At 45.2% G+C, this 13,359-nt stretch overlaps 1 long non-coding RNA gene across 3 annotated transcripts in view; it reads left to right on the forward strand.

Moving 5' to 3' along the window:
* Window positions 1-11,540, forward strand: part of LOC108447423 — a 42,073-nt gene extending 30,533 nt beyond the window's left edge. The window contains exons 4-5 of one of the 3 annotated variants that reach the window (XR_001862974.1): window positions 7,515-7,804; window positions 8,380-11,540. This is a non-coding gene — a long non-coding RNA (uncharacterized LOC108447423). Of the gene's footprint in view, window positions 1-7,514 lie in introns of all 3 variants that reach the window. The other 2 variants (XR_001862973.1, XR_001862972.1) reach the window with 2 other exon arrangements.
* Window positions 11,541-13,359: the final 1,819 nt, after the last annotated feature.

The following is a 13,359-nucleotide window of genomic DNA, read 5'->3' on the forward strand; positions in this document are numbered from 1 at the left end:
AGCTGGGTGTGTTCTCATGTTTGTGGGGAATGCACTGGATTTACTGAGCTCCACAGGGCCTGGTTGCAGCCACTAAGGGAAGCACATGTCATGGGAAATGGAAGTGGGGGGTCAAAGAGAACAACTGAGGATTTTCTTCATTCTGCTGCAGTCTCATATAATGGAGCATCATTAAAACCTCCGGTGAAAGGATGACAAAGCTCACAGAATTTAGCTGACATTCAGAAAAGGAATTTGAGTATTGAAGAAAGAAAACCCTGTCTTTTAAACAGTTCTTGTTTCCAAATTCACATTCTGTGCTAGTTATCCTTGCTAATATTATCTTGGAATTGGGAGGCTCTTACCAGAATTCTACCCTTTAATACAGCCATTCCATTATTTTGGTCCTGTGCACTTCATATGACCTTTTTAATATTCTGTTGCTTGACTGCTGCCTATTCTTATTCTTTCTGCTATTTACAGTTTTACAGCCCCATGGGCTGCACTGACTAATAATGACAATATGGTCTGCTGGAAGGAGCAAAATGATTCCTCAAACGGCAACAGCCCAGTGTGCTTATGAAGTTCAGGATTTCAGCAGTCTCATCACAGTGGTAGTCCCCTCTATTCCCACTGAAGTTTCAGAGTGTTTTGCCATCATCTCATTTATTTGCAGAGAGCAGGAACAGCACTAAAGAGCTGTTCCAAAAAAATTTACAAGACTGTGTAAAACTGTAAAGAAAATGGGTATTATGAATACAGGTGTTACTGGGCTTTTCCTCCTCTAGTTCATCGGAGGGTTATTTTTAGAACAACACAGTTTACAAGCAAAAAGAAATGAAGCCTTAAAAATGTGAAGCTAAGAAAGAACAAGAATCTGCAAAAAAAATTGGGATCAGGAAATTAAGTTTATATGCCTGGACAGCAAAACTGAGATCAGAAATTGGACTTTAGGCACAAATTTTTTATGAGATAAGACTCGTACCAAGCAGGAAGAAAAATTGGCAGATACCTTTTGGTCTCTCTGGCTCTCAGGGCTGGGCCCATGGTTGCTGCCCAAGCAAGACTGGCCCCTTGTGAGCAGCTACCACAGCTCCATAGTACTGAAAGCTTGGAAGTGCCAGGAGACACCTCGCTCTGCCCTGGAAGGCTGGCTTGGGAGCTAGGGCATCTGTCCTGCTTTCAAGTGTTCATTTTAAAAGAACTAAATGTTAGCTGAATTTTGAAGATATGTTATTGGTAGTGTTGGGTACATGGCTGAAATCCAGAGGATGGATTTACAGCAGAGAATTAATAATATGTATGATAACAGCTTATTATGAGTTTGTGAGGTTTGTGTTTATGGAGGAATTCTTTTACACCTGCATGAATGAAACAGAGAAGATACATCCTTCAGGTACCTTAAGGGGGCTTATAAAAAAGATGGAGAGTGACTTTTTACATGGGCAGATAGTGATAGGACAAGGGGGAAAATCTCTACACTAAAAGAGGGTAGATTTGGATTAGATATTAGGAAGAAATTCTTCCCTGTGAGAGTGGTGAGGCCCAAGCACTGAGGCTGCCCAGAGCAGCTGTGGCTGCCCCATCCCTGGCAGTGTCCAAGGCCAGGCTGGACAGGGCTGGGAGCACGCTGGGGTAGTGGAAGGTGTCCCAGCCCACGGCAGGGGCTGGGACTGGATGGGCTTTAAGGTCCTTTCCAACCCAAGCCATTCTGGGATTCTGTGCTACTTGCACACTTAAAGAAGCAGAAGAGGAATATGAGCCTAGGGTATGGTAGGATTCCATTTTTTCTGGCTGTTGTACTACTGTGACTCTGGTAAGATGTGAAGGGCAGAACTCCTGGGCTGTGGAGCATTTTCCATTTGCTTGTTTAGTATTTGGTACAGGATAGAAGCTGTAACACTCATAGTTTTGAAGAATCATTGAACCATTAAGGTTGGAAAAGACCTCCAAGATTATCAAGTCTTCAGCCAAATCCCACCATGGTTACTAAACCACATTGCAAAGTGCCATGTCTGCTCTTATTTTGAACAGCCCTGGACTCCACCATGTCCCAGGGCTGTTCCAATGCTTTGCCACTCTTTCAGTGAATTTTTTTCCCCTGATATTTGGCCTGAACCTCCCCTGGTGGAACCTGAGGGTGTTTCCTCTTGTCCTATCGCTTTTTACATGGGAGAAGAGGTTGAGAGACCCCCTGGCTTCAGCCTCCTGTCAGGGAGCTGTGGAGAGCGAGAAGGGCCAGAGCTACTGCCTGAGAATGGCAGATGTCTATAAATAAAGTGCATCAGATGTAGAACCTGATAAGGAGAGAGGAGAGCATGCAGAGTGTGCTCTGTGAGCCAAATGAAAACATATGGCTTAAGCTTGGGTTGTGCATGCTGCAATTAACACTGTAAAGGTTATCTGAATATTTTCCTCCCATAGCAAGAACCAAAATTGTCCCTTTTATCCCAGAATTAGCACAAACAAGAAAAATACAGACTCTCCAGGAGTCCGTTTGCAGCCTGGTCCCCGAGGAAGGGAGAGGGTGAGACACCCCTGACATTCAGCAGAGGAATCCCAGTTATGCCTCCTCTTTGCCAAGTCCAAATCTGTCTCTTGTAAGAATGCTGCTGGATTGGTAACATTCAGTATCAAGGAGTTTGTGCTCAGCAAGGCACTGGCTCCCAAATGGAGGTGTCTGGGGCCTGATTTCTGGGGTCAAAGGAAACGAAGAGATTTTCTTTCCTCCGCCGGCCCCCAATGCACAAAGAGGATTTTTCCTGTAAAGCTGTTTCTGCTTCACATCAGCCCTAATCAAAGCAAAGGGACTCATGTCCTTATTGGCCTATGGAAGAAATCTCTGATGCAGGTGCCTGAATTCTCAAAGCAGTTGGAGTGGGGTCGTGGCTCCCCTTGCAAGGAACTGTGTGTTAGAATTTTTCTGGGCAGCTTTGGCTCCTCAGTCTGGAGATCCCATAATATGCAGACATTAAGTGGCTGCTAATGAGAGCAGGTTAATGTATAGAGTATATTCCCTACGGCATCAGGACCACCTGTGTAATAGACAAACCCAAAGGTTTCCTACATGTCCTAAGGCAACTCCAAAGCCTGTCCAGTCCCTGGCAGAGAGCTCTGCGTGCCAGTGATTGACTTCTGGCTTTGTGTTCTCTGTGGCACCTTGCAGGGTCCAGAGCTGGCACAGCTGGTGTGAGGCACCTTCATTTAATGGGGTGGCCCACTAGAACTGCTGTGAGATGAAGGAATTGAGATGTATTCTGTAACATTACAGATTAATTTCTCCATGTAGGAACTGTGTAAATTGAAAGTAATGTTCTTTGAAGATCTCTAACCCAGTCTTGTAACCTGCTGTTGCGGGATGCATTAAAGCAAATGCTGCATCACAAAACCACTGACTGTGTGGTATCTCAGCTGCTTCTGCATATCCTTGTGTTTGCAAAACTTCATTAGTATGTTGTTGCAGTAAATAACTGAGAAAGGATCACGAAAGAGCTCAGATGCTGCTCCTAGATGCTGCTGTGTAGAGTGTTTGCTAGCAGCCTGCCTCCTTATAGTTAGGGCTGGAACAGCCTGACTTAGCAGGGAACTGTCCAAAATCCCACTGCCCTCCTATTCCTCTGAGACCAACAAGTGCTCAGAGCAAAGCTAATGTTCTTTTGGGATCTGGATTATTTGGCCTTCGCGCATTGTATAATTCTTAATGCTGCAGGTCCTCAAATGTTCCTGGGAGCTGTGAAAGCCAGCGAGGGCTGCACTTCCAGCCCAAGCTACAGACAGCTCAGTAGAGAGGCCCTGGCACAGGGTGCCCAGAGAAGCTGTGGCTGCCCCTGGATCCCTGGCAGTGTCCAAGGCCAGGCTGGACGGGGCTTGGAGCATCCTGGGACAGTGGAAGGTGCTCCTGCCCATGGCAGGGGGTGGAACAAGATGAATTTTAGGGTGCCTTCCCACCCAAACCAATCTGTGATTCCATGATTCTGTGACATCCACCCTTCAGTTGCTGAGGACCAGCTGCACCGCAGTGTGAGGAAGGCACTGTTCCCTCTGAGGCTGTGTAATTTCTCTGATCCCTAAACATGCCTTTCTGCTGGCATTCCCTGCTCCCAGGGGAGGAGCAGTACATGCTACTGTTATTGCTAGTATGTTTTCAAGTTGCCAGGGAGACAGTTGTCTGCTTGCACTTTACAATCCTGGCATTTGGGCCCAATTTCTCCAAGAAGTAGTCAGGGGTGGGATTCTTTTTTCCTCTTGACCTTCACTAATTCCCCAGCATCCCATCTCCCTACCTGTGCCCTCCCCTGTTGTTTCTCTCAGCACTTGAAGAGACCTGGTCATGAGAGGGGAATCCTGGGTCAGAGAAGGGTGGTGGTCTGGTCAGGATCTGCTCCTGGGAAGAAGGACCTTCTGCCACAGACCTGAGTCTCCACACCCACGCTCCAAAGGATTTTCCTCAAGACTCAGTGGCCTGGCATAACCCTTTGGATGATGATTCCCTTTCAAAGGAGCTACAGGATAACCCTTTTACCCTTCCCTTCCCTTCCCTTCCCTTCCCTTCCCTTCCCTTCCCTTCCCTTCCCCTCTTTCTCCTTTCTCCTTTCCTTCTTCCTTTCCTTCTTCTTCCCTAATCATGTAAAAAAACAGGTTTGATAAGCCTTTTTCCATGTTTATTTTTCTTGTGGGATGCAGTTCCTGTTGTGGAAGGTGTTCCTGCTCCCTGCTCTTGCTCTGTGGTCATGCCCAATGCTGGAAAACGTGGTGCTGCAGGCGGGTAGGTGCTGGCGCTGGTCCAGGACCATCCTTCAGCTGTCCACAGCTCTCCAAACACAGATAAAAGAGCTGCCTAGTTTGGAGCATGTGCAGTCTAAGTAATGTGAGAGCCAGAAATACTCAGGAGACTGATATTCAGTGAGGAAAAAGGAGATGCTTCCTCAGCATGCTGAAGAAAAGCAACAGATACACATCACTAGACAAGGGTGGGTAGATATTTTCATGTGTAAGACCAAAGTGGGAGACAGTGAGAAGCTGAACCTGGGAAAAGGAGACTGCTGTTCTGTAATACTGTGGGTTGTGAAGGCAGGAACGGCAGCAGAGCACAGTGGCTGCTTCAGACGGAGAGACAGAGACAGCACTGAAAGCACCACTGCCTCTGGAATACATTCTGGGCTGAGAACACATGTTGCTAGGAAACTTTTATATTAAAATGCATTCATCTTTAAAGCCTGGTAACATAGTAATAGCATCTCCTCTGTGCTAGGGAAGCTCTTTTAATGTCAGTCCTGACGTTACTGAGACAAGCAATATGTGAGAGGGAGAAAAATACCTTGAATTATCTTGGGCAAAGATTAAAATCTAACATTATTTTTAGATTTCTTGCAGGGCTTAACTGAGGTTTAGTCATTCTGGTCTGACTAGCAAGACACTGATGAAACATAGAATCATACAGCCACAGAATCTCCTGAGCTGGAAGGGACCCCCAAGGATCATTGAATCCAGCTCCTGGCCCTGCCCAGACCCCCCAACAACCCCAGCCTGGGCATCCCTGGCAGCACTGTCCAAACACTCCTGGAGCTCTGGCAGCCTCGGGGCCGTGCCCATTCCCTGGGGAGCCTGGGCAGTGCCCAGCAGCCTCTGGGGGAAGAGCCTTTCCCTTATCTCCAACCCAAACCTGCCCTGGACCAGCTTTGTGCCGTGACAACCATGGTTTGTTTGATGAGATGTTATATGGAATAAGAATTTAAATGTGTCTCTGCAAAAAGGTTTAGTTATCCCAACTCAGAAAATGGCTCTGACTTCAAGAGTCAACAGGCATCTGGAAGGGAGAACAGGGAATCCAATTCCTTCAGGTTATCACATTGTCATCCAGGGGTTTTCTGCCTCTCAATGCTCCCATTTCATACAAGTTCTGTATTCAAGTCTCAATAGCTCATAGACTCTCCTTTTAAAAGTATCAAATCTCTTGAGGCTGTTTTCTAAAGTGTTTCCAACATTTTTGCTGATGGCAAAGACCTGCTTCCTGAGAAGAGAAATTGTGAGAGAACAGTGAGTTACTTATGGGCTTTTCTGCTCAAATGGGACATCCAAATTTGGTTGTAGTAGTTCCCAACCCTAACATCCATACTGTAAGATGGTGCTACCTATTTTTCTCATGTGCTTTACCCTGCATTTTTTTCACTCTTTCTTTTTTGTTTGGGGCTGTTTTGTTGAGGTCTTTTTTCTCTCAAATTTTCCTTCCTTCCCTCCCTGGCTTCTGGTACTGCCATGCCAACAGTCCCAGACTGATGTGATTACCAGCCAGCACCCTGGACGCCTCATGGCTGCAGCGGTGGCTTCTCTCTTCCTGCCACCACACTCTCCATCACGCCAGTTCAGTCAGGGAATTACACAGTAGTTGCTGCTTTTATTCTCCCAGTGTGCTCTCTCCCTCTATGCTCTGGGCACACCAAAGCATATCTGGCTTATTTCCCATGTCAAATTCAGAATTTAAAACATGTTGTATGACATGTAATGGTCCCCTTAAAAATAAACAAAGGCCAAACATTAGAGAACATAGCTGCACACCTAACTATGGCGGCATAAAGGGAGATCAGCTCCTCTGAAACCATACTAATGCTCGGACGCGATGGCAACACCTTCTCTCTTATGCCACTTGGTGGAGCTTAGTGATTTTGGCTCTCACATACATCGTTTTGTAAACTTACTCTTCAATTACACAACCAGTTGTCCCCCGTGTCTTGAAAATGGGCCAAATGCCTGCCCAGAAAGTAAACCCAAAAGTGTACCATAAATTCTAATGAGCAAGATGCTGGTGCCTAGCTGCTAATGACTTTGATCATCTCTTCTCCTCTTAAAAGCAATAAAATATACAGTGTGTTAATTTCAAAGAAAAACGTTAAAATATGGGCTTAGGACCTTTGAATTTATGATATACAGGATGGGAGATGGGTACAATGATGTCATGTTTGGTTTCTTTTTCAGATTTAAAATCATATTTTAATTTCCCTTGCAGATTTTTGGGATGTATCTGGGTGGGAGACCTCACATTTGTTTGAATGCATGTTTTTACTCAACAAGCACAGGGACAATGAGCACAATTAAACAGGGAAATTGTTATATCACATGCTGATCCTGCCTTCATTTAAATCAATGGCCAGTCAGTGCAATTAAACCAGAACTGGGACCTTGGCTCAGACACAGCACTTGTGCTTAGAGCCTACGTGGAAATTCAGGACATTACACCAATTTCACTCAGTTGTCATCTGAACTATCTGTTGTTAAGTATAAATTAGTTGCTCTTCAAATCTTACAGAGTTTTAGTTTTGTATATTTGTCCAACACTTTTACTTATTCTGAATTACCAGACAAATACTACCATCCAATGAATGATATCTGATGTTTTCAAAATACCGAATTTTAACATCTGAACCTGGACTCCAGACCTTGGTGTTTGGTACCCAAAGTGAGATATGTTGCTTTTATTTTTGGAGGTATGTTGTAATTAGGAGATCTCAAAGGCTCTTCTTAAACCCTTTCTCATGCAGGATGCCAACTGTCTAGGCAGAGAGAGATCAAGGATTCATGTGCAGCCTTTTGCTGTTGTCAGGGAAAAGAAGGAGAAAGAACAAAGGACTCAGCCCTGGAATCTATTGTCTGTGGTCTGAGGTGTCTTCAATGGATTTCTGGCTTCCTCTTGGGAACTGGAAACGATAATTGCAGCTTCTCTACACCGTGGTATTTCTCAATTTCTCTTTTGTTGTGTTGGACTGACAGATGAGAAGGAAAATTTTGACATAGCAATGTGCCATACATATTCATCAAATACTGAAAACTGGTAATATATCAACGTTCTTCTGTAGCATTATTTTACAAGGCATAAGAGTAAGAGCAAAATTCTATTAGGAGCTCTTACAGCAATTCAGAGCTGGCTGTGACTCTGCAACACGCATGTACCAGTGACTGGTGTCCAATGTCTCTCCACTAATTCTTATTACAAGAAAAAAAGCCACACATATAATTCTGCCCCAAAGGATGATGCAGCTTAAATTGAGTTAGCCTGGAGAAAATGAGGCTTGTGGGGGGGGCCTTTTCACTCTCAGCAACTCCCTGACAGGAGGGTGTAGCCAGGTGGGGGTTTCTTTTCTCCCAAGTAACAAGTGAGAAACAGCCTCAAGTTTCCCTGGGGGAGGTTTAGATCGGGTAATGGGGAAAATTTCTTCACTGAAAGAGTTGTCCGGCTCTGGCACAGGCTGCCCAGGGCAGTGGTAGAGTCACCATCCCTGAAGGGATTTAACAGATGTGTAGATGTGGCACTTGGGTTACTGGTGAACAAGCCAGTGCTGGGTTAATGGTTGGACTTGATGACCTTAGAGAGCTTTCCCAGCTGTACTGATTCAATGACTTTTTCAGATGTTTGCAGGGGATCCAGCAGAGAGAAGAGCAAGAGTATACTGAGCAACTGCATACGACTGCAGGAGATGACACAAGGCCACCTCTCCTGTGTAGCCCACGCTCCATGACTGAGCACTGAGTCTATGGATAGACCTCTTTATCCTGATTGTACTGCCTGCTTTCCAATGATGCCCTAGCGTGCCAGCAGAGCAGTCAGGACTGAAAGGCCTGGTCATGTATCTCAAGTGCCACGTATCTCAGTCACCCTGGGACTGCAAAAAGTTCCTTGTCCTTGTTGTGACCCCTAAACAGGTTTGGAGCTCTGTGTCCATGTGGTGACTCCCCTCAGGAAGCCAATGGTGTTTGCTGCTTACTTAAAAGTACTTAAAAATGAAGTGTCAGTGTACTAAACAGGAGGCTCTCATGAGGACGGTGGAGGATGAAGGCTGTTTGGAGCACAGGCGTTGACTCCTCAGGTCTTTCATTGCCATCCGTGTGTGACACAGTTTCTATATTACTTAACTGGTTAACCTTTGTAAATATTGTTTTAACTGCAGGTAAATCCATAGTAGAGGTACTTGTGACTTTTGTCTGTTCCTCACAGTGGTGTGCTCAGAGTCACTGGAACCAGTCGGGCAAATGGGTGCGATCCTCACAGCACAGTGCTGCTTCTGACTCATTTGTGACAGGAGCCCTTCACTAAATGCACATTGCATGGAGGGAGGGTTTTGTGCTGAGGTTTTGTGCTCTCACCACTTCTTCAGTTCATGGAAAAGCCAGGATCAAAGAGCTCAGTATAACGAGCAGTGTAGCATGGAGACGAGATCAGCAGATGTTCTTATTAAAGTTAGAAGAACTTATGCCCCATCTTTTATGTTGGGAAGAGTAATGGCACTGTCATTACATCTTAAATCTGCCTATTTTGCAACACAATATGTTAGATGGGCTCTTTGATAAAATACAGCTTCATGCTAAAAATAAAATGTAAAGGCTATTCACTTGCTCAACTCAAACATTTTGGAAAGTCCTAACCGTGCTATTAAGTGTCGCATTCAACTCCTTGATTTGGTCTATTTTGCTCTGTTCCTTGTTTTGATCTAATTCTTACATTGCTCTTTCCATCTATTTTGTTTTCATTATAAAGGTACCTGAGGGATCCCAGCAGGAAACAGCACAAGAAGTGGAAGAGGTTTTCAAAAAACCCAATCTGCTCTTTGAACTCTTGCAATCCCTGTGGCCACACAGGAGCATTGGGAAATTAATTGGGTCATTCATTTGGGTTTATGGCAGGCTGAAAGCCATTGTTTTCTGGCAAAGAAAAGCAGATAAATAATTAAATACAAACTTTGGAATTATGCAGTAACTTTAAATCAAGTATTCATCATTGGTCAGATTTGGGGTGGGAAAGGTGACAGGCTGCCTGTCTGGAAAACAAACCTCACCTTCGTGATGTGGCATGGAGAGATGATGCTTGATGTAAATCATAGAATTGTAAAATAACTGTATTTTTGCTGACTAAGCTGCCCTTCAGGGAGGCCTGAACAGAGTTCCCTGGGCACAGCTGGTTCCTGGGCTGGGGAGCAGCAATCACACCTCATAAATCCATACAGCAGTGAAGATACTGCCCATTAACTTCTGAGCAGCACCATTAAGCTTGTTTATTTAAGGAACCTGAGAGGTAATGTGGTGGCATATTGTTATGCCTATTAAAATCTGTAGGAATTAAAAACATGGAACGTTTTTTCAGTCTAAGCTTGTCATGGATGTTGGAGTGATGTGTTGTACCAGCGTCACACTGCAGGACAAACAAAGATAAATGGAGCTCAGCCCCTCCTGAGGAGGGTGACACACACCTTCCCACCCATTGCTGCCTGGCTCCCTGACCTGCAAGGTGAGTTTGCCAACTGCATCCATCATTTTGACATACAGACATGCTTTTTTACACCTTTGTGATTAGTTTGTATTAACTCAATGACTTAGAATGATAGGATTAGAGTCATTAAGGTTGGAAAAGACCTTTAACATCAAGCCCAACCATTAACTTGAGATCAACTGACACTTAGGAAAAAGTTCTTTGCTATAAAGGTGGGGAGGCCCTGGCACAGGGTGCCCAGAGAAGCTGTGGCTGCCCCATCCCTGAAAGTGTCCAAGGCAGGTTGGATGGGGCTTGGAGCACCCTGGGATAGTGGAAGGTGTCCCTGCCCATGGCAGGGGGTTGGAATGAAATGACCTTGAATCCTTCTACGAGTCTATGCTACTTGAACTACTGTATCTATATTGTCTCTATAAACAAATAGAACAGAACACAGATGACCTAACAGAGAATATATTGTGAAACTGGGTTTTTAAATGATCATTCTTGTTCTTTCAAAGAAAACACAGTTACTACATAACACTACCTTAGGGCCCATAGCACATGTGCAGGTGTAAGAGCGTACCCTGGGTGCAACTGAAAGTAGCTCTCAATAGGTATCTGACCTGATTTCAATCAGGTTATAAATGATATAAAAAAACAAGTTACTAGAAAAGTGGAGGCCAGTATAGAGGTTTCCATGGTCCCCTGCAGGCATTTATTTTAAACAAATAAAAAAATTCTCAGTATCTGAGAACCTGAAAGTCAAGCTGGTCAAACTGGACTGAACTTCCACACTCAAAACTAACAAACACAGAAAGAGAATAATGGCTGTTATTATGAGAAAATGGTTATTTTTCTCCCTTTTAAAACTAACACTAGCTATTAACTGGGACAATCTGTCCTGCTCTGTGTCGGTGAGTGACTGACTGGTCCAGCCAGCAGTGAGAGGAGTCAAAGACAGACCTGTGTTAATCTACTTGTCAAGTGGAAATGCCCATCTGTGCTCTGGGGCGACGTGTGTCTCACTCAGTGCCGTGCATGGAGAGAGAACTTCACCCAGGAGATGAGCATCTTGGCTTTCATTCCTGCAAAGAGCAGTTCTCCGAGTTAAAGGCTTGATTAAGGTCACTGTCTGAGGTAGCACCTTCACTCCTGTTAGTTGAAATGTGCTATAATTTCCAATGCCATCTGCATACCAGTCAGCTCTCAAGAGTGAGGCTGCTTCCAACTTACTCTGATGATGGTTGATGATCTAACAATCAGGAATACTGCAACTGTTCATCTTTTTCCATGCCCTTTGCTAATAAAGCACTCTGATGTAGTATGCTGTGCTGGTAATACAACATCCTTGTGTCTGTGTGTCTGCTGGCTTGCAGACAAAGGACAGGACAGCAGGAAAATCAATAACATGCTTCTGTTCTGGGTAAACTGAGGAAAGTAGAGGCAACCCAATAAAATAGCTTATCACAAGATGGGTAAGGTTGGAGGGGACAACAGTGGGTCATCTGGTGCAATCACTCCTGCTCAGGCAGAGTCATTCTAGAGTACCTGGCACAGGACTCTGTCCACAGACAGTTCTGAAATATCCCCAGTGAGGGAGACTCCACACCCTCTTTGTGCAGCCTGTTCCAGTGTGAGGTCACCTGCACAGGAAAGGTGTTCTCCCTTACAGAAGCGTAGCTTTAGGTGACTGTTCCCATTGGCTGAGGGCTTTGGATAGAGGGCAGAAACAAGGAGTGAGTCAGCCTCTACTTTGGGTTTCATTCCTGTCCACTGCATGTGCTCGCTGAGCATTCCTCACCAAGCAGGCGTGTGCTTGGGACAGGGGGCTGGCTTGGGACTGCTTGAGCACAGGCCATGGGAGAACTGGGCCCTGGATCTCTCCCCAGTGGTGCGTCCATTGTGGTCATTGACACTTAGGAAGGCCTGGAATGACAGCTCCTGATGGCTAAGGAAAAGTTCTCTGTCTGCTGGGGAGCATCCCTCTGCTGGGATGGGCCATTGTTAACTGCCATGGAATGCTGGATCAGACTGTGGGCCAGTCCCAGAGCTGCCCACGCCCTGCCACGCCACCCTGCAGGCCTGGGTGCGGTGTGGCCCCCGACCCTGCGGTGCCGCGCTGTCACACCCCTGCCCGGCTCACTCACAGCGAGCAGAGGGCAGCGTGGAAAAAGTCAAACAGCACAAGTGGGAAGAGGCTTTTTCTTTCCATTTTAGTAGTATTAAAGATCATTCATGCAACAGACTCAGAGCACTTGAAAGTGGATCACAATTAAGTTTGTGACATGCAAATGATTGCTAGGTTTTCAGTAGACAAACGGGCACAGGAAGAGCCCTGGGGACCATGTGGCACCGGACAGAACGAAAACTCAGCTGTGAGAACAGGTCTTGTTTCATCTGTGGAGCCCTCGGAAGGGGTCAGGGGACACCGGTGCAGCTTGGCAGTGCTCACGTGTCCTCCTGAGGCTGGGGTGGGATGCTCCCTATACCTGAGAGCGTGCAGATTCCCACTTCCTCTGAGAAGGCCTGGCAGACAGGGAAATCCAGTCTCTTTTCTTTTTTTCCCCCCATATTTTTCTTGATTGTGGGTTTTGGGGTTGGTATTTGGTCAGCTCTAGAATATTCCCCATTTTCTCCGGTCCACCTGCAGAGTGAAATGCTGCCAGCTACATTTAGCCCTCTCATTAGCCTGAATCTTATCCTTTTTCTACATGGTGGTGGGAATTTCCATTGCCAGGAAGAGAGTTCTAGGTCAATTTATGTAATAAGTAGGAGAAGGTGTCAGAGCTCTTCACCTTCCCTGATTTCTCCTGGTAACTGCAGACTGCTCTCTGTGTACCAAATCTCCATCTGCAGAGAGGTGCAGAGCCCAGCATACAGGACTAATGTTTGGGAATTTGGGTTTCTATACATCACACAAATCTGTGTTTCATGCCACAATTGCAAGTCCTAGAAATATCACTGATATTTGAACACTTCAAAAAGCAAACCACTGAAAGATCAATGGATCCATGAGACTGAATTATTAGTGAAGTGTGATTTGTAAAAATAAAACACCAGTGATTCTATTGACAATAACTACCTGGTTTCTTATTCTAAAAGGGTCTTTTAAAAATAATTCTTAACTAAAAATTAATTAATTA

This window comes from Corvus brachyrhynchos, unplaced genomic scaffold, assembly GCF_000691975.1.
Source record: "Corvus brachyrhynchos isolate BGI_N302 unplaced genomic scaffold, ASM69197v1 scaffold266, whole genome shotgun sequence".
NCBI classification, from domain to species: domain Eukaryota; kingdom Metazoa; phylum Chordata; class Aves; order Passeriformes; family Corvidae; genus Corvus; species Corvus brachyrhynchos.